General features: G+C 45.6%; 1 protein-coding gene and 1 long non-coding RNA gene across 9 annotated transcripts in view; one reads left to right on the top strand and one right to left on the bottom strand.

The window, feature by feature from the left end:
* Positions 1–11696: 11696 nt before the first annotated feature.
* On the bottom strand, positions 11697–18045 carry LOC103241944 (uncharacterized). 2 transcript variants are annotated; one of them, XR_012095616.1, is made up of 2 exons: positions 17961–18045; positions 11697–16551 (listed from the first exon to the last, which is right to left on the bottom strand). It is a non-coding gene; the product is annotated as an uncharacterized lncRNA (long non-coding RNA). The 2 variants fall into 2 exon arrangements; XR_012095617.1 differs by having other exon boundaries at positions 17485–18004.
* Positions 18046–18110: 65 nt separating this feature from the next.
* The window catches only part of ATP13A3 (ATPase 13A3), an 86209-nt gene continuing 79890 nt past the window's right edge, over positions 18111–24429 (top strand). For 6 of the 7 annotated variants that reach the window (XR_005241956.2, XM_038003081.2, XM_038003084.2 and 3 more), the window contains exons 1-2: positions 18111–18560; positions 19264–19305. The gene's annotated coding sequence lies outside the window, so the exon portion shown is untranslated. Of the gene's footprint in view, positions 18561–18690; positions 18711–19263; positions 19306–24429 lie in introns of those variants that run through there. The other variant, XM_038003078.2, reaches the window with a different exon arrangement.

Raw genomic sequence — 24429 nt, 5'->3', positions numbered from 1 at the left:
GGTTGTCCCCTGCTAGTGTTCCCTAACTTGTTCCTCTATCCCCCACATTCCTTGCAAAGGAGAAACTAGATCTAAAAGTAATTTGTGAGTTTTAATTAAGTTACAACATAATCTGGGAAGTAGTAATCCATTTTCTAGATGTTGGCTGGATTAAATGCCAATTTAGGCTGTTGGCTCTTTAGAAGACTGTCCTTGGCTTTCTAGGACTCCATCGCCAGGGAGGATCACCTAGGGAGGGATTTGTGGTTATATAGAGACAGGGACAGGGAGAGAAAGAGACACATTTTCTCTAGCTGTGAAAGGATCAACACTGAATTTGGAATTTAGTGTGGAAGTTGACCATTTTTATTCTCTGGACTTCAGTTTCCTCGTCTAAAAAATGAAATAATAATAATTTAATTTTTGATGGATTATTGGGCTCAAATGAGATAACAGATTATTATTATTATTATTATTATTATTATTATTATTTTGTAGCTCTCCATTTCTCTCAAGAGAAGTTCTGTAGTTCTTGGCAAATCCTTTTTTTTTTTTTTTTTTTTTTTTGAGACAGGGTCTCTCACTCCGTCACCCAGGCTGGAGTACAGCATCACAATCACATCTCACTGCAGCTTCAACCTTCTGCGCTCAGGTGATCCTCCTGCCTCAGCCCCCCGAGTAGCTGGGACTACAGGTGTGCGCCACCATGCTGCTTAATTTTTGTGTTTTTTGTAGAGACAGGGGTTTTCCATGTTGCCCAGGCAGCTCTTGAACTCCTGGGCTCAAGCCATCTGCCTGCCTTGGCTTCCCAAAGTGCTGGGATTACAGGCATGAGCCACCAGCCCATCCCTAGAAAATTCTTTCTATGTAAACTAAGCTAGAAGTGGCTCTGCTTTAGGAATTGATACTAAGTACAGACATACCTTCAATTTATCTCATATAAGTGAACCAAGTGTGAATATCTATCTATGTATCTATCTACCTAGCTATCTATCCATTATCTATCATGATGAACTTCTTCTTCTTCTTTTTTTTTTTTTTTTGAGACAGAATTTTGCTCTGTCGCTCAGGCTGGAGTGCAGTGGCACGATCTCAGCTCACTGCAAACTTCACCTTCTGGATTCAAGCAAATCTCCTGTCTTTGCCTCCCAAGTAGCTGGGATTACAGGCGCCCACCACCATATTTGGCTAATTTTTCTATTTTTAGTTGAGACAGGGTTTCACCGTGTTGTCCAGGTTGGTCTCGAACTCCCAACCTCAGATGATCCACCTGCCTTTGCCTTCCAGAGTGTTAGGATCACAGGTGTGAGCCACCGTACCTGGCCTCATGATGAACTTCCCAAGAGTTACTGAAATAGTGGTGGGGGTCAGTTTTTCAATGACGATTTAATGCAGTAGTTCTTAGCTGGGGGTAATTTGCCCTCCAGGGACGTCGGCACTGTCTGATCACATTTTTGGTCATTATAACTAAGGAGCTGCTACTGCTATCTAGTGGGTAGAAGCCAAGGATGCTGCTAAACACCCTACAGTGCACAGGACAGCCCTAGCCCCACAACAAAGAATCATGTCGCTCAAAATGTCAATGGTGCCTAGTTAGAGAAACCTTGATTTAATGTGAGGCTCAATTAAATACTGAACCTTAGACAAGACTCCTTGACAGATCCTTTGAAAATCAGAGTTTGAGGTAACTTACACCAAAATTCCACGCAATAAAATTGCAAATTATATCCATCCTGGGCCACGTAGTGAGACCCTGTCTCAACAAAACGTCAAAAAATTAGCCAGGCATGGTGGTGTGTGCCTATAGTCCCAGCTACTTGAAAGGCTGAGATGCAAGGATGGCTTGAGCCCAGGAGGTCGAGGCTACTGCACTCCAGCCTGGGCAACAGAGTGAGACTCTGTCTCAAAAAAATTTACAAACTAGGACTTGAAGTAGAAAAACAGAAAGAAAAAAAATGAAGAAATACATATGTTAATTATTTCAATTAACATAATTGCTATGGTTCAAATGAGTTTCCTCTATGGCTAAAAAGAAATCAGAATCAATTGTAGTTTTGATGATCAGAAAAGATAATTCCTAAGGAGAATTGCTTTTCCCAAAATAAATGTAGCTAAATTTTCATAATAAAAGTTTTTTTATAATATGGGGAACAATGAGTGATATGTTGATGGGAGGGACTTTTCAGTATTTGTGCAAAAATGTAGAAGTTCGTTCCATATAGGTATTTACTAAAGTAACTTTGATTAAAGCTATAAGGGAAATATTCAGATGAAATTTTAATAAGGTGATTCAGTGAGGGACTATATTAATAGGATTCCACATGGAGCCTTCTCACGGTCTAATTTGATAATTCTGAATTATGGTACCCTGGGGGAGTATAAAGTTTAAGTAAAGGCACAACTGAATCATGGCCTAGAGCCTTTATTATGTTATTTTGAACACTTTGTAAATATACTGTTTTTAAAATAACGATATTTTTGAGATATTAGTCATGCATCCTAAAAAATAAGCCTTTTAAAGTCAGTTTATGGTATATTCACTGAGTTGTGCAACCATCACCACTATCTAACTTCAGAATATTTTCATTGCTCCCAAAAGAAACCCTGTATCCATTAGCAGTCACTGCCTATTTACCCCTTTCCCGTGTTTCTGGGATCATGTCCATTTTAAGTTCTGTGTATGGTGTGAGGAATGAGTCCAATGCATTCTTTTGCATATGGATATCCAGTTGTTTCAACATCATTTGTTAAAAAGATTATTCTTTTTCCCATTGAATTGTCTTTGCACCCCTGTTGGAAATCAGTTCACCAGAAATGTAAGCGTTTATTTCTGGATCTTCAATTCTATTCCATTGATCTACATGCCAATTTATGCCAGTACCACACTGTCTTGATTACTGCAGTTCTATAGTAAGTTTTAAATTTGGAAGTGAGTCCTGTAAATTTTGTCTTTGTTTAAATAATTGTTTTAGTCTGGGCACGGTGGCTCATGCCTGTAATGCCAGCACTTTGGGAGGCCAAGGTGTGGGCGGGGGGGGTGTGGATGACCTGAGGTCAGGAGTTCGAGACCACCCTGGTCAACATGGTGAAACCCCATTTCTACTAAATATACAAGTTAGCTGGGCATGGTGGCATGTGCCTGTAGTCTCAGCTGCTAGGGAGGTTGAGACAGGAAAATCGCTTGATGCTGGGAGGCAGAGGTTGCAGTGAGCTGAGATTGTGCCACTGCACTCCGCCTGGGTGACAGAGTGAGGCTCTGTCTCAAAAACAAAACGAAACAAAAACAATTGTTTTAGCTGTTTCTGCTCCCTTGTATCTGCAGATGAATTTTAGTTTTCTTTTTTTGCGATGTCTTTTCAAGGCGTTTGGTATCAGGTTAGTTCTGGCCTTATAGAATAAGTTAGGAAGTACTTCCTCCTCTTTTTTTTTGGTAACAGTTTGTGAAGAATTGGTACCAATTTTCCTTAAAATTGTGTACATTCACCAGTGGTCATCTGGTCCTGGGTTTTTCTTTGTGGGAAGTTTTTTGATTACTAATTTCATCACCTTACTTGTTTAGATCAATTTAGATTTTCTATTTCTTCTTGAGTCAGTTTTGATAGTTTGTACCTTTCTAGAAATGTATCCATTTTAGTTATCTAATTTGTTTGCAAACCACTACTTATAATATTTCTTTATCATTCTTTTCTATAAAGTCAATAATTCCTCTCTTTAATTTTTTTTTTTTTTTTAATTAGAGAGAGAATCTCACTATGTTGCTCAGCCTGGTTTTGAACTCCTGGGTTCAAGTAATCCTCCTGCCTTGGCCTTCCAAGTGGCTGGGACTGCCCATATGACCATGCCCACCCTCCCAAGTGGCTGGGACTACAGGCCTGTACCACCAATACCTGTTTTGTTTTGTTTTTTTTGAGATGAAGTCTCGCTCTGTCACCCAGGCTGGATGCAGTGGCATGATCTCGGCTCACTGCAACGTACGCTTCCTGGGTTCAAGTGATTCTCCTTCCTCAGCCTCTTGAGTAGCTGGGATTACACCATGCCTGGCTACTTTTTGTATTTTTAGTAGAGACAGGGTTTCACCATGTTGGTCAGGCTGGTCTCGAACTCCTGACCTTGTGATCCACCAGCCTCGGCCTCCCAAAGTGCTGGGATTACAGGTGTGAGCCACCACGCCCGGTCACCAATACCTTTTTATTTTTTCCCTCCTTCCTCTCCTTCCTTTCTTTGTCACTCAAAAACATCTGAGGTCTCTTTCATTTTTGATGTTAGTAATTTGAGTCTTCTCTCTAATTTTTGGTCAGTTTAGTTAAATGTCTGTCAATTTTGTTGATATTTTCCAAGAATCAAGGTTTGGTTACACTGATTTTCTCTGGTGCTTTTTTTATACTCTAATTTATTTCTATTCTTCTCTTTATTATTTCCTTCCCTCGTAAATATGCTATTAAATGTTTGCATAGTATCCTCATCATTTGGATGTGTTATAAATAATATCCCAGTTTTGCTGAACATTTTAGGTATTTCTGAATATCTGCTGATATTTTAGAGCTTTAGATACCCCCACCTCCATTTTTTCCCCCATTATTAATGATATTGACCAGGCTCATGCCTGTAATCCCAGCACTTTGGGAGGCCAAGGCAGATCGATCACTTGAGCTCAGGAGTTTCAGACCAGCCTGGGCAACCTGGAGAAACCCCATCTCTAAAAAGAAAAGAAACATATATGTGTGAACATCTCCATGTAAGCAGAATTTTCTGTTTTAGATTTTTGTATAGGGTAGTAGTTAGTAGAAATGGCTTTGGAGCAACACCATGTCCTTCAGTTTACCCAGGTATGTGACTTTGGACAAGTTGTTTGTGTTTGGATTTCTTCATCTGTAATGTGGGAATGGCAATTTGTTCCTGGGCATCTAGGTTATGTTATAATTAGGACTGCTTTCTATCACTGAAATATCTAGGGCAGAGGATGTGAACTATTCTAAATAAACTCAATACATAAAGAAATATTTTCTATTAGTTCCTTTCTGTGAAAAATAGGGAAAGAAAATGAATACACATATGTAAGAAGCCACCTCCAAAGTTCCAAAGTAGGTATTTCAGGAATGTGGCGGTCTTTTTTTTTTTCCTTTTTCAAATTGGTAACAATTTGAAAAAACCTGCAGGTGAAGCACATAGACTAGAAATATGGCAAAAATTAAGAAAATGTTAGGTATGGCTTGAATGTGTAAAATATATGTAGATACTAGTCTGTGTTATTTGACTATGTTATTGGTAAAGCTTCTAGTCAACAGTAGACTATTCGTAGTTATGTTTTTGAGGAGTCAACTTTTTTTTTTTTTTGAGACAGGGCCGCCTCACTCTGTGGCCGAGGCCAGTGTAATGGTTTGATCTCTACTCAATGCAACCTTGATCTCCTGGGCTCAAGCACCCTCTCACCTTAGCCTACCGAGTAGTTGGTACCACAGGTGCGCGCCACCACACCCAGCTAATTTTTTTTACATTTTATTTATTATTAATTTATTTATTTTGAGACAGAGTCTCACTCTGTCGTCCAGTGTGGAGTGTAGTGGCACCATCTCGGCTCACTGCAACTTCTGCCTCCCGGGTTCACGCGATTCTCTTGCCTCAGCCTCCAGAGTAGCTGGGATTACAGGTCCCCGGCTAGTTTTTGTATTTTTAGTAGAGATGGGGTTTCATCATGTTGGCCAGGCTAGTCTCAAACTCCTGACCTCAGGTGATCTGTCTGCCTTGGCCTTCAAAAGTGCTGTGATTACAGGTGTGAGCCACCGCGCCAGGTCTGAGTGTTAAAACTTATACTCAGAGTTTTTAATGCATGGGGGCTGCTCCCTCAACACCCACATTGTTTAAGGGTCAACTGTATTTTTTATTGTTTTATTTATTTATTTTTCTTAAATATTTTCGATCCCTGGTTGGTTGAATCCGAGGATGCAGAACTGAGGAGGGAACATGGCTACATGTTGTCGGGGAAAAAAAAGTAAATGTGACTCTGCCTTTTCTCTTGGAGCTTGAAATCAGCCTGTGAATATCTGAGCTGGTAGAGCTGGTAGAGCTGGACGAGGGTAGAGCTGAGCATAATTTTTGTTTCTAAAGGAGAGATAAAACCAAGTATCTCAGGAATCAAAAATAGCTATTAGGTACCCCTTGAAAGGATATCTGAGATCCTTAGGGTTCTCAGTCTTCTTTAAATGTATATATATTTTTAAAAATGAAACCAAAGTCATAAGTGTAACTAAAGGTACCCTAAAGAAATCACATTAGTTTTGAAATGATCGTGAGGAATCTACAGCATTAACGTTAGGAAACTTTTTATAAAGCCCCAAGAGGTTTCACGTTGGTTGTCTCTGCTGGTAATATGAGCTATTTAAGTGTATTTAAGGAGTGTAGTGATAAAGAGACACGTGGAATTAGCAAGATGTTTCTAGTGGGCTCCACCTTAAAGCCTTGTTCACTTTCCTTTCTTTTTTTTTTTTTTTTTTCAGATGGAGTTTTGTTCTTGTTGCCCAGGCTGGAGTGCAATGGCATGATCTCAGCTCACCGCAACCTCTGCCTCCTGGGTTCAAGCGATTCTCCTGGTTCAGCCTCCCGAGTAGCTGCTGGGATTATAGGAATGCGCCACCACGCCTGGCTACTTCTGTATTTTTAGTAGAGATGGGGTTTCTCCATGTTGGTCAGGCTGGTCTCGCGCTCCCGACTTCAGGTGATCCGCCCGCCTCGGCCTCCCAAAGTGCTGGGATTACAGGCATGAGCCACCACACCCAGCCAAAGCCTTGTTCACTTTCATTTTGTGGTTGCTGCTGTTGTGAAATTTGCAGAACTTCAAGCTGTTTGGACTCCATCTTCTAGGTTGAATTAGATTACAGGTAATCTCATGGTGGAGGTGTATTTTGGATCGACTCACTTTTGAAATGTATTTATGAAAGAAATTCCTCGGCCTTGGGACTTCCACACTGGAGCTGGCAATCAGGATCACCTTAATTTACCTATTGCAGTGAGGCATCTCTGCTCTGAGGAAAGTAAAACAAAACAAAACAATACAAAAAAGAAGAGCTAATGGTTCTGTTTTGTTTTGTTGTTTTAGAGACAGGGTCTTGCTCTATCACCGGGCTGGAATGCAGTGACATCATCATAGCTCACCGTAGCCTTGATCTCCTGGGCTCAAGCGATCCTTCTGCCTCAGCCTCCTGAGTAGCTGGGATGGGACTACAGATGCACGCCACCACACCTGGCAATTTTTTTTAGTTTTGTGGAGACGAGGTCCCATGTGAGCCACTGTGCCCCACCTTTTAAAGAAATTACCATAAGGAAGCAACTGTCTTTAGCAAATAGAAGATCATAAACATCCTTCTGGAGATCTTGAGATGTTGACTGCGGTTTATAGGGCAATGAAAATCTGCCTACCTGAGTAGGCAATGAGACGGGAGTGCCACCTGTGATCCTTCCAGGGAGCAATTCTTTCTGGTGCCAGGAGCCCAAAGGAGACTCAGTCAACCAGCTACAGATGGGCTTGCTCCGAGTTTGTTCTAGAAGTCAGAACTGCCAGCTCTGAAAATAGGTCACAAGTGACTGGCCGTCCCCGGGCTGCTCACAGGAAGTAGCTGCAAAGGTCAGGGAAAGTTTTTAACGACTATACAGGCCAGTGAATGACTGGCTTTGAGGAGCTTCTCTTCTTGGCATCTGAAACAGGCACGTGGAGGAGCTGCCTTGGAGACAGAATGACAGCTGTGGTGATGTGAGCCTGATTCCTCAGTCCCATAAAACAGATACCTTTGCAAAGAAACCATTTCTTTCTTTTGTTCTTTTTCTTTTTTTGAGAGGGAGTCTTGCTCTGTTCCCCAGGCTGGAGTGCAGTGGTGTGATCTCAGCTCACTGCAAGCTCTGTCTCCTGGGTTCAAGCGATTCTCCTGCCTCAGCTCCCAAGTAGCTGAGATTACAGGCACCCGCCACCACACCTGGCCAATTTTTGTATTTTAGTAGAGACGGGGTTTTGCCACGTTGGCCAGGATGGCTAAAAGGCCGTTTCTATACAGAGGAATCATCTTGCAGGACTCAAGGAATGATTAAGAGGAATCTACAGCATTAACTTTAGAAATTCGATGCAATATTCCCAAGAGGAGTTAAGGTTGGGATAAGTCATCTCTGAATTAATTTCAACCTTGAGATGTTGCGATCCTATGAAGTCACAGACATATTTCTCTTTTCTTTGTTTGAGATGGAGTCTTGCTCTGTCGCCCAAACTGGAGCGCAGTGATGTGATCTCGGCTTACCACAACCTCTGCCTCCTGGGTTCAAGCAATTCTCAGCTTCAGCCTCCTGAGTAGCTGAGATTACAGGTGCCTGCCACCATGCCTGGCTACATTTTGTATTTTTAACAGAGATGAGGCTTCACTATGTTGGCCAGGCTGGTCTTGAACTCTTGGTCTCAGGTGATCTGCCCACCTTGGCCTCCCAAAATGCTGGGATTACAGGTGTGAGCCACCATGCCCGGCCTCAATCCTTGCTTTACTGCTGGTTTAAGTATCACCAAGGCAGGTGATACTTAAGTCCAGATACATATTTCTATTAATACACATTTGCATGGATCATTTGTTACTGAAGTTTACGCCTTATGCTTGAGAATGCTATTTCACGGGCACAATTGTTATAGTATAAATAAGAGAGTATAGTTACAATGTGGATACTATTTTTTGCTTATCTTATTGGCCCAGCAACCAGCTGGACGCTGGGGACTACCAGGCTCCACATAATAACCAGTCTCACTCCAAACAGACAGGATACTAGGGAGCCAGGGTCAGCAAACATTTTCTGTAAAGGGCCAGATAGTAAATATTTTGGGCCTTGTGGGCCATATGGTCTCTGTCGCAACGATTCAACTCTCTGTTGTAACAAAAAAGCAGCCAGGCAATATGTAAATGAATGAGCAGGGCTGTGTTCCAGGAAAACCACAAAAGCAGGCAGGCGGCTTTGGCTTGGACTTTGAGAGCGTGGACTTTGAAGCCAGGTTCAAATCCTGGCTTTCTCACCTTCCAGCTCCAACCTCAAAGAACTTCATTATCTTCTGTGTATTTTGGTCTTTTCATCTCTAAATTAGTGATAGTACTTATCTAACAGTGCTGTTGTAAAGATTAAATGAGTTAAGTTCGTAAAGTACTTAAACAGTGCCTACCAGGTAGTTAAGTGCTATAGCAGAGTGTGTTACATAATTAAACAACCTCTGCCATGGGCAATATTATTAGATAATTAAACAACCTCTGCCATGGGCAATATTATTCCCATTACGATTTAGATTCAAAGAAAGAAATACATGACTTAGAAGAAGGCTATGACTCAAACTCAGTTTTCCCATCTCTAATATTAATATCAGAGATTGCACTTTTCTCATCAGAGAACAAATCATTACATCAAAATGCAGGGAAATTCCCCATGACAGACTACGAGTCAGGCCTTGGCCGATAAAGCCAAAATCTTTTTTTTGTTTTGAGATGGAGTCTCACTTTCTTGCCCAGGCTGGAGTGCAGTGACATGATCTCGGTTCACTGCAATGTCTGCCTCCGGGGTTCAAGTGATTATTCTGCCTCAGCCTCCCGAGTGGCTGGGATTACAGGTGCCCACCCCTATGCCCAGCTAATTTTTTGTATTTTTAGTAGAGATGGAGTTTCACCACATGGGCCAGGCTGGTCTCGAACTCCTGACCTTGTGATCCCACCTGACTCAGCCTCCCAAAGTGCTGGGAGTACAGGTGTAAGCCACTGTACCCGGCCAAGCCAAAATCTTAAAGGACTACTTGTATTTCTTCTCCTCCCACCCACACAAGGAATTATTATACACAGCGGCGTGCTGGGGCTGGTGTGCATTGGCTTACTAGTGCTGACTGTTAAATTTTCAGGAATTTGGGCCAGGCGTGGTGGCTCACACCTGTAATCCCAGCACTTTGGGAGGCCAAGGTGGGAGGATCTCATGAGGTCAGGAGTTTAAGACCAGCCTGGCCAACATGGTGAAGCCCCATCTCTACTAAAAACACAAAAATTAGTCAGGTGTGGTGCCGGGCACCTGTAATGCCAGTTACTCGGGAGGCTGAGGCAGGAGAATCACTTGAACCCGGGGGGCGGAGGTTGCAGTGAGCCAAGATGGTGCCATTTTACTCCAGCCTGGGCAATGAGAGCGAAACTCCATTTCAAAAACAATAAAACAAATAAATAAATAAATATTTTCAGGAATTTTGTGAAGCAGTAGGGAAACTCTTGGTAGCTTGAAACTGCCTGTGGTGGGAGCATTTACACCATTAAATTGGCAGGTGTCACATAGTCAGGGCTTTCAATCTCTTGCAGAACCAGGTTATCAGCACACTGGCCCTATGCCAGCAGTAAGCACTCCTCCAGGAGGGGCCCCATATCCTAAGTAGCTAGTTGGTAAACAATATTCAGTGTCATGTGAGCCATCACATCCTAGGGCACCATGACCTCAGAAAAATGCCAGGCACATGCTTTCGCCTCATGGCAGAGGCAAAGAGCTTTTACATGCTTTGTTTAGAGACAGAAACAAGTCAGTGATGCCCTGGACTCTGATTTGTAGACATCTGACTAAACAGTCCTGCTCTCTGTTCCCATTCCAGTACACACACACACACACGCATGCGCGCACATACACACACACACTGGCCTGCGTAGCTCAAGCTAAATAGGAACTAAATGGCGTAGGAGGCACTAAAAGAAAGAGAGATAGAGCTTGTTGGGCAAACATCATAATCATAATCAAAGTACTTTATTTTCTTTTTTTGAGACAAAGTCTCCCTCTGTTGCCCAGGCTGGAGTGCAGTGGCACGATTTTGGCCCACTGCAACCTCCACCTCCCAGGTTCAAGCAATTCCCCTGCCTTGGCCTCCCAGGTAGCTGGTATTACAGGCGCATGCCACCACACCTGGCTAATTTTTGTATGTTTAGAAGGGATCGGTTTCGCCATGTTGGCCAGGCGGGTGATCCACCCTCCTCGGCCTCCCAAAGTGCTGAAATTACAGGCAGGAGCCACTATGCCTAGCCTCAAAGTACTTTTAATGGACAGTTTTTCTAGGAAAGGCAATGAGTTCTGTGTTTGTTTTGTTTGCTTGTTTTGCCATTTCTTAAGGTAAGGTCTTCATAATCTAAACATGTGACTTCTACCCTTTCGTGGAAGCAGCAGAGGGAATACAAACAAGGGCTGAACTCAGTCAGAGATTGTTAGACAAGACACTCCCTCGTGTGAAGTTGTGAATCTCATTTTTCTTCTCTATAAAAGGAGAATCAAAACAATTCCATTGCTAGTCTGACATCGTGGCTGTGAAAATCAATGCTATCTTGTTCTCCACGTACTCAGCATACTTTCTGACTACCGCTGTGTGCTGTGAGGGGCTGAGGATCCAGATGTGGCTGAGGAAGGTCCCGGCTCATGAGGAGGTGGAAGCCTGGGTGCTTAAACAGATAATCCAGAGTTTGGATGTGAGGCGGTGAATCACTCTGGCTTCATTTGGTTATACTGGTCAAGAGTTTGGCTCTGGAGCAAAGTGTCTGGGTTCGAATCCTGGCTGTGCTTTTGGGTGAGTTATTGAACATATCTTCCATTCTGTAAAATGGGATTTTTAAGCTTTCCTCAATTTCATCTGTAAGCAGAAATAGTAATAGTACCTCCTTCCTAGAATTGTTACAAAGATTAAATGAGATAATATATGTAAAGTTTCTTCCGTTTCTTCATCTATAAAAATGAAAAGAATAGTAACTACTATTTTTAGTGTTGGCATTGTTGTGATGATTAAATGAGAGAACACATGAAAGTATTTAGAACCTTAGGAAAAAAACACGAATAAGGTAGACTCACGGAAAACACAAACACTAAATAGGTATTTATTCAAGGTTGTAAATGCAGTGAGACAAATATGCGCTAAAGAGGGATTCTTTTTGTTTTATTTTTTGAGATGGAGTCTTGCTCTATTGCCAGGCTGGAGTGCAGTGGCGCGATCTTGGCTCACTGCAAACCTCCACCTCTGCATTCAAGCGATTCTCCCACCTCAGCCTCCGGAGTGGCTGGGCTTATAGGTGCCTGCCACCACGCCTGGCTAATTTTTGTATTTTTGGTAAAGACAGGGTTTCATCATGTTGGTCAGGCTGGTCTAAACTCCTGACCTCAACTGATCCACCTGCCTCGGCCTCCCAAAATGTTGGGATTACAGGGGTGAGCCGCCACACTCAGCTAAAGAGGGATTCTTAGCCTGGGAGTCAGGGAAGGCATTTAGAGATGATATCTGAGATTGTAAATTCATTCAGTCAGCCATCAGGTGCAAACATTCGAGTGTCTGTCACATGCCAGGCTTCATCTAGTGCTGGGTCTATAGTGATAAACCAAACTGACTTATTCCTTACCAGAAGCATCACAAAGAGATGGTTTGGGTGGGGATGGGGGATTTTTTTTTTTCTGAGAGCTGAGATCTCACTATGTTGCCCAGGCTGGAGTGCAGTGCCACAATCATAGCTCACTGTAGACTCAAACTCCTGGGCTTAGGCAATCCTAGAAATCCTCCCACCTCAGCCTCCCAAGTAGCTGGGACTACAGGCACCTGCCACTGTGCCCAGGTGAGAAGGATATTTTTATGCACCCGTTTCCCATAATCCCAAAAGTCCTTCTCATATTTACAAAAACAAACAATCGTTATTTTTTCAATCTTACATATCATGCAAGATACTTACAAAAACAACACAATAAAAATACTATAAATAAAAATGTATTTGCATAGCATTTACATTGTATTATAAGTAATCGAGTGATGATTTAAAGTGTAGATGATGGGTTGTCATGGCTCATGCCAGTAATCCCAGCAGTTTGGGAGGCTGAAACAGGTGGATTACCTGAGGTCAGTAGTTTAAGACCAGCCTGGCCAACATGGTGAAACCCCGTCTCTACTAAAAATACAAAAAATTAGCCAGGCGTGGTGGTGGGCACCTGTAATCCCAGCTACTCAGGAGGCTGAAGCAGGAGAAATGCTTGAACCCGGGAGGCGGAGGTTGCACTGAGCCGAGATCTTGCCATTGCACTCCAGCCTGGGTGACCGAATAAGACTCTGTCTCAAAAAAAAAAAAAAAAAAAAGTACACAGGAGGATGTATATAGGTTATATGCAAATACTATACCCTTTAATCCAAGAAACTTGAGTATTTTTGGATTTTGGTATCCACAGAGGTTTTGAAACCAATTCCCTGTGGATATCGAGGGACAACTGTATGTGGATTTAAGCCCCAAGTTGAACTTATAAGTTAGTCAGGCAAGAAAAAAAATGGAAGGGAAAGAACAGATGGTACAAAGACCCTGAGGCAGGAAAGAAGTTGGTGCGTCTGAGGAATTGAAAGAAGGCCTAGTGGAGGTGGAGTAACTTGGGGAAGGGGTCTGTGGTGAGAAGACAGGGAGGGCAGAGGAGTGCCAGTGAAGGGGGAAGTGGTGGGCAGGTCACATCCTGCACTGGACTTTGTGGACCCAAGAAGTTCATCTAGTATTCTAAGTAAGATGGGAAGCAAGTGAACGCTTTTATTAGTAGCTCTGCTTGAAGTCACATAAACTAATACTCTGGCTGCTGTGCAAGAATGCACTGAAGGTGGGCAAGAGTAAAAGCAGAGAGACCCGCTGGGAGCGAATGCACTAGTGCCAGGTGAGAGATGGAGGGGGCATGCATTATTCTAGTGGCAGTGAAGACGGAGTGATGGGGAAGGATTTGAAATGGACTTGGTGTTGGATTGGATGGGGTGGGGAAGAAGGAGGTGTAAAAAATGACTCCCAGGTTTTGGGCTTCAGCAGTTGTTTGGGAGAGAGCATCTTTGCTAAGGTCAGGAGGCCCAGGAGAGGAGCTGGTTTGGGGAAGAAAGGCAGGAGTTGAGTCTGGGATAAGTGAACTTATCTGGCGCCGGTGAAACACCGTGTGAAAACAATAGGGAGGAATGGCCACGGGACTCTGAGGAGAGGCCTGGGCTGCAGGCATATGGTTGACAATTTTGTTTTTTGTTTTTGTTTTTGTTTTTGAGACAGAGTCTTGCTCTGTCAACAAGGCTGGAGTGCAATGGTGCCATCTCAGCTCACTGTAGCCTCCACCTCCTGGGTTCAAGTGATTCTCCTGCCTCAGCCTCCCAAGTAGCTGGGATTACAGGTGCACAATACCACGTCCAGCTAATTTTTGTATGTTTAGTGGAGATGGGGTTTCACCATGTTGGCCAGGCTGGTCTCAAACTCCTGACCTCAGGTGATCCGCCCGCCTTGGCCTCCCAAGGTGCTGGGATTAAAGGTATGAGCCACCACGCCCAGCCTCAGTTGACAGTTATTAAAGTATATGCAGATGACAGCTATAGCCATGGTAGATGAGGCCACCAGGGGAGAGCATGTGGTTTAGTCCTCTTATCTTTTTTGGGGGACCCAGACACCTCTGGGAAGCTGCTAAAAGCTCCACTTCTTCCTTTAAAAGTATTTGCATCCAAGTTTAAGGAGCTTATAGATCCTTCTGAAGCCCGTCCACAACTCTTGTATGGTCAAGAGATGTCAAATTAAAAACAAACAAACAAAAAAACAACAAACCTTGTGTAGACACAGGAATGGGTCCTAGGTTAAGCCCTGGGGAACAGCAACATTTAGAAGCAGGACACAGGAAGCACCTGGGGAGGTTGAGACAGAGTGGACAGAGAGAAACAGGGAGGAGGAATTCCAAAACAGGTATGTTATCAAAACTAACAGCAGAGTGTCTCAAGAGTAGGAGATGCATGCTGCTGAGAGAACTAGAAAGACAAGGCCTGCAAAGTGTCCTCCGGAGTTGGCAACAGTAATATTCTGGGGAGGCCTAGCCCCGGGAGTTGGCCTAACAGTGGTCATTTCTGTGGAGAGCCAGCACTGTTAGGAGGAGGCTTTGCCCCTCTGGAGTGGGAAAAGAGACCCTGGGGCTGATGTAGGATGATGGGCAGATTTACGGACACGAAGATGAGGATGTTGCCTCTTGATGGTGTAGGTTTTCTTAGTGAAATAGGAGGTAAGGGGATAGTGAGAGGGAAGCGCACTCAAAGATGGGGGTTTTGAGGATGGAGGAGATGCGACATAGCCTTTGTGAGAAGTGAAGTCAGACCTTACTAGCATGACTGTTATCTCCATGCAGCTGCAATCAGGGTTGGCCCTTACAGTGAGTAGGATCAGAGGAAGGAAGCAGTGGACTTGGACCCAGAATCATCATGACTTGAGAACCAGCAAGCCTTCCAGAACTTCCCTAGACTGTTCCACTGCCTTTCTCTCCCCTATCTTGAGTTTCTCCTTTTTTTTTTTTGCACCTTCTTTTCCTTCAACCTGTAAACATGCTCAAGCCTTTCCTGGTGACTCAGCACTTCCTCTAAAGCCAGTGTCCAAATTCTTTTTTCACCATTCTCAGAACATCTGTAACAGAAAAGGTTTTGGAACATCCAACTGCTCTTCTCTTTTTCCTAGAGCTTTCCCTTGCCTGGCTGCACGTTGTCTTACTTTGGCTGCACCTCGAATTCTGGGGCTCTCTGTGATTTTTTAAAAGCCCAAATGAGGTGACAGGTTCATGCTGGGTAGCTTGGAGGTATACACTGCAGCCAGAATTTTAAATGGAGTGCACTGTAGTTCATTCTGAAGGCTGAATTTGTCTAACAGTTCAGGCTGGAAAGGGTGGATGCCAGTGGGAACCACCGTAGGAATGTTTTTTTTTTTTTTAGATGCGGTTTTGCTTGTTAGCCAGGCTGGAGTGCAATGGCGCGATCTCAGCCCACTGCAACCTCCATCTCCCAGGTTCAAGCGATTCTCCTGCCTCAGCCTCCCAAGTAGCTGGGATTACAGGCATGTGCCACCATGCCCAGCTAATTTTGTATTGTTAGTAGAAATGAGGTTTCACCATGTTGGTCGGGCTGGTCTTGAACTCCTAACCTTGTGATCCACCAGCCTCGGCCTCCCAAAGTGCTGGGATTACAGGCATGAGCCACTGTGCCCGGCCCACCGTAGGAATTTGAGGCTTATTAAGGAGGTGAAATAGATAGGACTTGGTGATTTGGTAAGGCAGAAGGCTGAATTAAGAATGACTCACTCATTCCCATCTTTCTAATTCTGATGACTGTGGAGATGGTGTGCCAACAACTGAGGGAGGGGCAGCTATGAAAGCAGAAAATGAGTTCAGTTTTGGAAATGTCCAGTTTGGGGTGTCTCTGTGGTATCTAGCTAGAGCTGCCTGGTAGGCAGTGGGATATTTGGTTCTCAATTTTGTGGAAGGAGTCTGGGTTGGAAATTGCTAATTTGGGAGCTGCATCCATGAGGATGCAGGCTATCCCAGAAGAATGAGTGAAGTGAGAAAAGCTGTTGGCAGAGTGGAATCCTGAATTTAAGGTGCAGATTCACAAGTGGATGCTACCAAGGGAGGCAGAGGCTTTACTTACCTTCATGTGATAATTGAGAGGGTTCACTCTTCTGAAACCAAGGTAATAGAGAGATTCCAGAAGGTGAGAGCCATCACAAGGTGTCATATGTAGCAGAAAGAACCAGAGAGATAAGGCCTGAGGAATGCCTGCAAAGTTTGGCAAAATGAAAGTCATGAGTTACTCTTGCCTGAGCAGGGTGAAGAAGGGTCAGAGTCGGGGAGGAGAAGCCAGAATGCCAAGCGTTGAGAAATGAGGAAGCAGAGGCAGCCAGGGAAGACCACTGTTTGAGGTCCGCATGCAACACTTGGAAGCTAGTTCGAGGGGGCACTACAGGAGGAGGTTGGCTTGATAATTTTGTTTTTAGGACTTGGAGAGGCCAGCCTGTTTAAAGGCTGAAAGGAAACAGCCAGGCAAGGAAGCCAGGGAGGTGGGGGAGGAGGATTTTAGGGCCTGACCCCACCCAGACCGCTTTCTTGCGGTTTGCCCAACACTACCACACCCCTTATCTCATTTAATCATTTCAACACCACGAGGTTTGAAACAAACGGTGAGGTATGAAACAAAACGGTGAGGCCAGGGTTTGGGAAGAGAAAGCTGTGGCTCCATCTCGGTCCAGCGTGCTGTCCACGCCAAGAGGCGCGCAGAAATGCCAGCCTCACACAATCTAGGGGACCAGGGGTGGCTGTGGCGCTTTCCTGCCCCCGGGGGGTGTTATCAGTGTCGCAGACTCGGGGCGGTGTGCTGCCCCAGGTGAGATGTCATCACGTGCGTGGACCAGGGGTGGCGGCCCCGGTAAGTGTCCAGGGCTAAGTGCTCCCTGCTCTGCAGGTGTGGCGGGCAGGGTCCGCGTGCATGCCGTCCCCTACTCTAAGACGCTGAGGCGGCTGAGTTCTGTAAGTAGCGGCAAGAAGAACAGTCACGGAGCGGGCCGGGCACCAAGGGCTCAGGCCAGGTGGCCCCAGGCGGAAAGATGGCCGCAGCCCGAGGCTGCAGGTGGCCGGGCGCGCTCCCTGCGCGCGTCGCGGAGTGGACGCCGCGAAAATCAAACCCGCGATTTGGAAATCCGGCTGCGGCCCTACCCCGAGATAAGTCTTCTGCGGTAGGAAGTATTTAATCCAGGACGGTCGGAAGAGGCGCCTTCCCGTCGGAGGCGAGCCGCGGGCGCGTGGGAGCTTTCTCGTGCGCGCTCCTCCCCGTCCTCCGCCTGCGGCCGGCGCGCAGAGTCCGTGGTCATGTGCGAATGACAGTGTTTTGTTTGTTTTGGCGGGGGCGGGGGTGGCTAAGGGAATGGAAGAGCCTTGCATTGGGAGCTGGGCTCCGGTTTCCTCGCCACCATTCCAGCACAAGCTTCCTCCATGCACGACTCTGGGCAACGTCTGTCTAGTCAGTGAGCCTCAGTTTCCTTCTTTATAAAATGGGAGTTTGGACTATGATGTTGTCATAGCCGAAAGGGGATGAAGTGGGATTTGCCGTCCCGTTTCATCTCACCAGAAAAGCCGCCCTCCATTAGCCACCCTGGCCTGACACCTGGCGTTTTTGGACGGCCTCCCCTTACCTGCCTCTTTCTTTCGCCCGCTGGAGGGTGGCAAAGGCGATGGGTGGGCGGGGCCTAGGAATCGCCCCGCCCCCTCCCCGCCTCCTGACGTCGCCCGCGCCCCTCCGCCCTCCGCCCTCCGCGCGGGGATGAAGCCACCACGTGACCTCACATCCGGCGCGGGAGTCCTGAGCCCGCGCGCGCTCCCCCGCCTGCCCGCCGGCTCTCCCCGCAGCGTGATCGGGCGCCGCCGCGGAGGGGAGGGGGGTTCGCTACGTCGCTGGCGGCGGGGGGCCGTTTCGGAGTGCAGACCGCCCCCCTCCCCTGCCCGCCTCCCGTCGCCCTCCCTTGTTCTCGCCTGCCCGGCTGCACGCCGCCGCCGCGGGCGCGGAGGAGGAGGAGAGCGCGGAGGTCCCAGGGCCGGCCCGGCCCCGCCGCGGCGCCTCCTTCCCTCACCCTGAGCCGCAGCGCGCGGCGCCGGCCGAGGGCGATGGGGCTGGGCTGAGGCGAGGCGGCGGCGGCGACAGCGGCGGCCGGGTCCCCCCGCGGCCCCTGGGACTGGTCCGGTCGCGAGGGAGGCCGCGGAGGAGGCGGCGCGGCGGCGGCCAGTGAGCGGCCCCGGTGAGCGGGGCGAGGGGCGGGTGGGCGGCGGCCACGGGGGAGGTCGAGGAGGCGAATGGTGGTGTCGGGGCGGCGGGTACCGGGCGAGGTAGCGGCCAGCCTTCTTGGGCCGGAGTTGGGCATCGCGGGGACTTGGAGTGTCGGGGACAGGTGAGGCCAGGGCGGGAGCCCACGCGGTGGGCGAAGACCTGGGGGGGGCGAGCGTGGGGGCCGGGCGCGGGGTGGTTGGTCGTCGGCCCTGCGGAAAGTGCTGGGGGAGCTGGAGGTCCTGCGGGCAGAGGCGGTGGGGTGCTGGCAGGGCCCTCGGTGGGTCTGTGCGGGAGCCCAGCTCGTCCTCAGCCGTGGAGTGTGGAGCTGCTTGCCATCTCCGCGTTCACAGATAAAATGAGTGAGTCCCGTGGGGGAAAGTGCCTTCGGACTTGCCTGAGGCCTCCCATTCGGACCCTGTGGCAGTGCGGACTAGAAGAACCCAGGGCCCTTTCCCCTAGCAGTGCTCTGGTGGCCACTCTCGTTATGGCCTGTCTCTCCATTCCCTTGACAAAGTCAGGTTCTGGTGGAAGTATGACCTCTAGCTTTTTTGGGGAGGTGAGGGGTAGGGATGAAGGGGAGGGAATCGGGTTGGGATTGGCAGGAACTCAGCTGGGGGCTTCCCGGTTTGGAAAAAAGCTTTGTGACAGGTGTTTATTGTCCCCTCTTCCCATAGATCTGACAGACATCCCTGAATCTTGGTGTTTGGACATAGAAGGTATGAATCACTCACATAATTAACCGCTTTTAATCATCAGTGTCTTAGAGCTATATTTAGTGGTTATATTAGTTCAAAATGAATGGGTATGGAGTTGTACCCCTAGAAACAGACTTGTGTTCCTCTGCACTATTCTAACTAAATGAGTAGCGCATACCTAGGTATGTCATGGCTATTTTAGATCTATGAGGCAGGAAGTTAGAATTTAAAGAATCTAAGAAATGCAGGGACTTGAAAAATTATTGCAAAATAAAGCCTTTTAAAAGTTTCGTTGCTAAAATGAAAGTGTTTCGATTTGATTCCTTTGAAGGGTGAGTACATCATGAACAGTGCTCTATCTTTGCTTAGAACTCAGCCTCTTTACCAAGGCACGTGTATTAATTTTGTTTCACTGGAATATATGTGGCATTCTTTTCGCTAGAGGTTTGTTGCTTTGCTGAATAGACTACAGTTAGCAAAAATCAGTGTGTATGGGCATCTCATCCTGGTTTGCAACCCCCTTTAAGGCAAATCAGTACTTGGAAGTTGTTTGAAATAGTAAACCTATTATTAATGATTGTTGTAGAACATAACTTACGCTACTATCTTTGATTTGCATTATCCTACCATTAGATCAGGCAGAGAGTGAAATAATTAAGTGAGATTTTTGAGCCTTGTTAGAACAACAATGCCTGGCTTTGGTCAGAGGATTGGGTGGTAAAGGTGACACTATTTGGTTACTTTAAATTTTTTTTTTTTTTTTTTTTTTTTGAGATGGCATCTTGCTCTGTTACCCAGGCTGGAGTGCAGTGGTGTGAACTCAGCTCACTGTAACCTCTGCCTCCTGGGTTCAAGCGATTCTCTTGCCACAGCCTCCCAAGTAGCTGGGATTACAGGTATGTGCCACCACACCCAGCTAATTTTTTGTATTTTTAGTAGAAACAGGATTTCACCATGTTGGCCAGGCTGGTCTCGAACTACTGACTTCCGGTGATCCTCTTGCCTAGGCCTCCCAAAGTGCTGGTATTACAGGCGTGAGCCACAGAGCTTGGCGGTTGCTTTAATTTAAAAGTGGTACAGTTAAATACAAAATATTAAGTAGCAGTTGATCTTGAAAGCAAAATTGACAAGCTTCAAGTTGATGCAGCGTTCAGATTGTTGTAGGAAGGCCCATTTCTCCTTCCTTCCTCCCCTCTTCTTCTCTTTTCTTTTGCTTCCTTTCTTTCCTTTTCGTTTTTTTCTCTCTGTCTCTTTCTTTCCTTTTTTCTGATGGGGTCTCACTCTGTTACCAAGGCTCGAGTGCAGTGGTACGATCCTGGCTCACTGCAGCCTTACCTCTCAGGCTCAAGTGATCCTCCTGCCAGCCTCCCAAGTAGGTGGGACTACAAGCGCAAGCCACCATGCCCAACTCGTTTTTTAAATTTTTTGTGGAGATGGGTTCTCTCTTTGCTGCTGGGGCTGATGTTGAGCTCTTAGTCTCAAGTGATTCTCCCGTCTTGGCCTCCTAAAGTGCTGGGATTATAGGCATGAGCCACCGTACCTGCCCCAGGGGACATTTTGTTCAGGTCACCTAAGTAAGCTTTTTAGAGGGACCTTTGGTAATTAAAATTCTGATTTACAACTGGTTTGAGATAAACAGGATAAATTCCTACATAGGTAGGAAACTAGTTTCATGGAATTTGGAACAAAACTCTGTATACCTGAAGGTCTAAACGGTATCTTATGAGGAGTTTTCTAAACGGTGTCTTATGAGATATTAGAGCTAAAATACTTCTGCTGGTTTCGTTAGATCTTTTTTTTTTTTTCCTGGAGATGGAGTCTTGCTCTGTCACCCAGGCTGTAGTGCAATGGCGTGATCTCAGCTCACAGTACCCCCCGCCTCCCGGGTACAAGCGATTCTTATGCCTCAGCCTCCTGAGTAGCTGGGATTACAGGCACCCGCTATCCTGCCCGGCTAATTTTTGTATTTTTAGTAGAGACAGGGTTTTACCATATTGGCCAGGCTGGCCTTGAACTCCTGACCTCAGGTGATTCACCCACCTCGGCCTCCCAAAGTGCTGGAATTACAGGTGTGAGCCACCGCGCCTGGCCTGGTTTAGTTAGATCTTGATAGTTAACCTCATTTAGGTAATAGCAGTTTCCCATCTATGTCATATGTTAAGTGTGGATTCTTGTGTGGGTAAGAAGTGTGTATTGGCAACTATAGCATGTTGTAGTGGAAAGAGCATGGACTTGGAAATCAGACCGGAGTTTGACTTCTGATTTTCTTAACTAGCAGTTCGAGTTTGACCAATGCTAATAGTTATTGAGTGAGCTTACTATATAGTAGGCTCTGAATTAAACACCTTACATGAATTATTTCACTTCAACTCCATTTTATAGATGAGGAAACTGAGGTTCAGAGATGTTATGTTGCCTAGTCACGTACAACTAACCTCATAAACCCAGAGACAGAAACCTTTATGTTAAGCACATTAACATAGAGCTAGGTTTCTGTCTGTCTTCAAAATTGCTTATACTGTAAGTTGCTTAACTTCTTTCATTTTTTTTTTTTTAATTAACAAAGAAGAATACTGATACCTGAAAGTGTTGAGAATTAGTTGAGACCATATGTAAAGAAAGGAGCACTCTTCCTGGCACATAATGGTTTCTTTCCTTCTTCCGTTCCATATACTGAATCAGACTATGCTTGCATAACGTGGTGGTTTTGTAACTACTGTGAATGTGAGGTTTTAGAATATGAATATGCTTTATTCCTAAGATAAATAGTAATCTTAGGAGATAGGCACTAGATCATATTACTATAGATATACAGCCTACTCAGTGGTCAAACTCATGACAGTGAGCAGTGATGGGGACGTCCTGTGGAACTTTGTCTTTATTCTGTCTTTTTTCTCAGTCTGAGTGATGGTAGAAATAAGAACTTCATACTTGTGAATGACAGCAAAGTGGTTTATAATTTCGAAAATCTTGAAGACAGAAATAGGATTTCAAAATGAGCTTGATAATGTGGTTTATCCAAAGTGGATTCTGTGTGCTGTATATTTGGTGACCTAAACTAACTATGTAAGTATCAAGTGGGAGACCTTATATTTGAATGGATGATAAATGGAATAGGAGTTGGCAGCTTATCACCCATCAAAGAAAACAATTAAAACAGTTCACAGTTGCGTACTAAAAGAACGTGATCTAGTGTCTGATACCTGTTAAGATGTCATTTCTGATATATCACCAGAATCTTAGTGATGAAATGTATTCTGAATATACCATATCTCATCTGGATCCAAGAGGTAGCTGATGGGATTTAGCCTTGGTTTTGGAACATAGTTTTTGTGAAAATGAAGCTAATTTGCCTATGGAGAGAGTAAATCTGTAGTCGTCAAAACCATGCTGAGTTTTTTTGAGATAGGGTCTTACTGTGTCTCCCAGGCTGGAGTGCAGTGATTCTGTCATGGCTCACTGCAGCCTTGACCTTCTGGGCTCAAGCATTCCTCCCGCCTCAGCTTCCAGGGTAGCTGGGACCACAGGTGTGCACCAGCACACCCAGCTTTTTTTTTTTTTTTTTTTTTTTTGTAGAGGTGGGTTTTCACCACATTGCCCAGGCTGGTCTCAAACTCCTCAACTCATGCAGTCCGCCTGCCTTGGCCTCCCAGAGTGTTAGGGTTACAGGCATTAATCACTGCAACCCATCCTTTTTTTTTTTTTTTTTTTTTTTTTCTCTAGAGAAAGAGTCTCGCTCTGTCACTCAGGCTAGAGTGTAGTGGCACGATCATGGCGCACTGCAGCCTCAACTTCCTGGCCTCAGGCGACCCACCTGCTGGGACAACAGGTGTGTGCCATCGTGTCTGGCTAATTTAAAAAAAAATTTTTTTTTTTTTTCCTTAGACTGAGTCTCCTACTGTCGTCCAGGCTGGAGTGCAGTGGCAAGATCTCTGCTCACTGCAACCTCCACCTCCCCGGTTCAAGCGATTCTGCTGCCTCAGCTTCCCGAGTAGCTGGGATTACAGGTGCCCACTGCCATGCCTGGCTAATTTTTTGTATCTTTAGTGGAGACAGGGTTTCACCATGTTGGCCAGTCTGGTCTTGAACTCCTGACCTTGTGATCTGCCCGCCTCAGCCTTCTAGAGTGCTGGGATTACAGGCGTGAGCCACCACGCCCGGCCTTTAAAATTTTTTTGTAGAGATTGTATCTCAGTTTGTTGCCCAAGCTTGTCTCAGAACTCCTGGCCTCAAGCGATCCTCATGCCTCAGCCTCCCAAAGTGTTGGAATTACAGACATGAGGCACCTTGCCCAGCCAAAACCATGTTCTAATTAACCTCTTATGTTCAGATAGCATGCAAGAAGCAAGGAGATTGTTAGGTTCTTGTTTGAGTTTTGTCGATCATCATATTTTGACAGTAGAGAAATAGAGATTCAGATTTCTGGCGCATAATTTTTTTTAAGATTTAGGTTTAAAAAAATGAAAAAGTCCTGGGCTCAAACTAATCTGTAGAAAAGTAGATATTTGTAAAGTAGAAGAAGGTCCTGAAGTTAATCAGTTATCACTAGATAATTAGTGATTGTAAAAGGAGTTAAAACCATTTGTGTTAGTAGGTTATGCACAGTGACTCGTCCCAGTGCTTTGGGAGGCCAAGGCAGGAGGATGGCTTGAGGGCAGGAGTTTGAGACCAGCCTGAGTGACAAAGCGAGACTTTGTCTTAAAACAGAACCAAAAATAATTTGTATTAGTAAGGTAAAAAATAGAGGTAAAATGAGATGACATGAGTAAATGGTAATTGGAAAAAATGATCACTGTTATGATAGTTTAAAAAATTACTTAATGGGCTGGGTGCAGTAGCTCACGCCTGTAATCCCAGCATTTTAGGAGGCTGAGGTGGGCGGATCACAAGGTCAGGAGATCGAGACCACGGTGAAACCCCATCTCTACTAAAAATACAAAAAATTAGCTGGGCGTGGTGGCGGCGCCTGTAGTCCCAGCTACTCAGGAGGCTGAGGCAGGAGAATGGCGTGAACCCGGGAGGCAGAGCTTGCAGTGAGCCTAGATCGCGCCACTGCACTCCAGCCTGGGCGAAAGAGCAAGACTCCGTCTCAAAAAAAAAAAAAAAAAAGGGGGAGAAAAATGGAATAAAGGAGAGAACTGTCCA

This window comes from Chlorocebus sabaeus, chromosome 15 (genome assembly GCF_047675955.1).
Source record: "Chlorocebus sabaeus isolate Y175 chromosome 15, mChlSab1.0.hap1, whole genome shotgun sequence".
Classification (NCBI taxonomy): Eukaryota; Metazoa; Chordata; class Mammalia; order Primates; family Cercopithecidae; genus Chlorocebus; species Chlorocebus sabaeus.
Note: the sequence above shows the minus strand (reverse complement) of the source record. Positions and strands in the feature narration are given on the sequence as shown.